Here is a 2,050-nt window from a genome sequence, read left to right as displayed (position 1 = left end):
AAATCAAAACTGAACTCACGGAACCGAGATAACTCCACGTGCTCAGACTCCCGTGTACCACACGTGCTTATGCACCGAGAGCCACGGAGAGCGCAGCGAGAACGCACCGAGAACGCGCCGAGAACGCATAAATTACGCACACATTTAGATCGGGTTCCGAAAAATACGTCATGATTTTGCATAGCCGACATCTTGTGCCATACTCTGAGAGTCTTTCCACTGTCTCGTGAAGCCATAAAATGGCCGTGATGATCAGCTGATCGGGGGTTTTCCGGGCAGTTGCGTCATCGCCCGAGGACCTTTAAATCTCATCAGCTGTTTTTAAATAGCTCTAAAATCTTAACATTTTGGGCAAAACCTTTATGCGGAATAGTTTTTGAAAGATTAAAGCCTCTTTTAGCGGATAATAATAAAAAAAAAAATTTAAAGGCACACGGAGCCTTTGTTTACAGAGCGAGTCGAGGTCACGTGGCAGCTGGAACCCTCGGAGGGTCCGTCGGGCTTAACATCAGTGAAATCATTGAGCAGTAAAGCTTGCACTTCCACTGTTTTGCTGTCCGTTGTCATACTAAGAGTTTTAGCATTTTGAAGTTGATTCAAAACACAAACTTATGAGTACAAGTTTCAAAAGCTGCAGTAATCTTTATCCGTTCAAGAAAATAAAATAAGTGCACAAACATTATTTAGTTGAATTAAAACTAAGTAGAAACTGGTCCAAGAGTTCAAAGCTCTGTGAGTGTATTTATCAGCTGTCGCCTTGTGGCAGCAGTAGTACAACTAAACCAGGTGCTGCCTTGCTGTAAAAGTCACCGCTACTACTGCCGCCTTGTGGTAGCAATGTGGCATTACACTCATATTGATAAACACGATTTGAAGATTCTGGTTGAAAGTCAGCTAGAATGAAAATATAAAGTTTTGACAAGCAATGTCCAAACTATTCACAGTTTTTATCTGATCTAAAACTATTTAACATTTCTCTAAAGTTACTGATCCTCATACCTTCCCTTCCTTTTTTTGTGTCAGTCATAATCATGTAGGGATGAAAAAAAAGACTTATTTTTTTGTTGACACAGAGAAACTATGAACTACAGACCACAATCATCAGTATCAAGAACTGCAGAGTATTTTAAAATGTCAAAAAGATGAAAGAAATAACTTATTACAGAAAGTAATTCTAAAAGTAAGCTGGTCCCATTTTTTGATAAATCAAAACATAGCTTATGTCAACCAAATTTTATCTATAAAAAGAATCATTGTGCATTAGAGTAAAGACTGTTCCTGATAATAAACATCTGGATGTGTACTCTCTGTGTACAGAGTATGTGTGAGAGGTTTTGACCAGAATTGCAATGTTCACAGCTTGACCAGATTAGAATAAGGGAAGATGGGGAATTTTTATGGTCCAAATGGGCCATTCAAAACAACACCTGTCTGTCTCATGTTATTAAAAAATTGTGTATTTTTAATAACATGCAATAAATCATGATGTACTGTATATGCAGAACATTTTCCTGTTTCTGTTTTGTTTAGATGGTCCGCAGTGGGACGGTGAGTAGCTCTGTTATCTTGTAGCTAGAAAATCCGAGGTCCAGATTCCAGCCTGCGGTCTCTCTGTGCAGTTTCCATGTTCTCCCTGTGGATTTGAGGCATTTATTTCTCCCTTAGAGTAAGTATGTGAGTTATTTATTTATTGTCCTGTATGAATTTATATTGACCTGTGATGGACTGGCAATCTGTAGAAAGGGTAGCCCACCTTTCTCAATGACAGCTGGATGTGGGCACCAGCCCCTCATCAGCCCTGTGAGAATAAGCAGCATAGACAATGAGTGGATGGATGTTTTATCTGAAAATAATGAACCAACCAACACCATCAGATAATAGGACTCCCAAATTATCCCTCACTTCACTCAGAATCCTGTGCACAAGGACACTGATCTCCAAGTCAAATAAAAACAATGAATCTGAAAGACCTTGTACCACTGACTAGTTTCTGAATCTCCCCTAAATACTTGGATGAAATTTATTTCAGACTTGAGCTTTTCTATAACAC

This window comes from Poecilia reticulata, linkage group LG10 (assembly GCF_000633615.1).
Source record: "Poecilia reticulata strain Guanapo linkage group LG10, Guppy_female_1.0+MT, whole genome shotgun sequence".
Classification (NCBI taxonomy): domain Eukaryota; kingdom Metazoa; phylum Chordata; class Actinopteri; order Cyprinodontiformes; family Poeciliidae; genus Poecilia; species Poecilia reticulata.
This window is presented reverse-complemented; position numbering follows the sequence as displayed.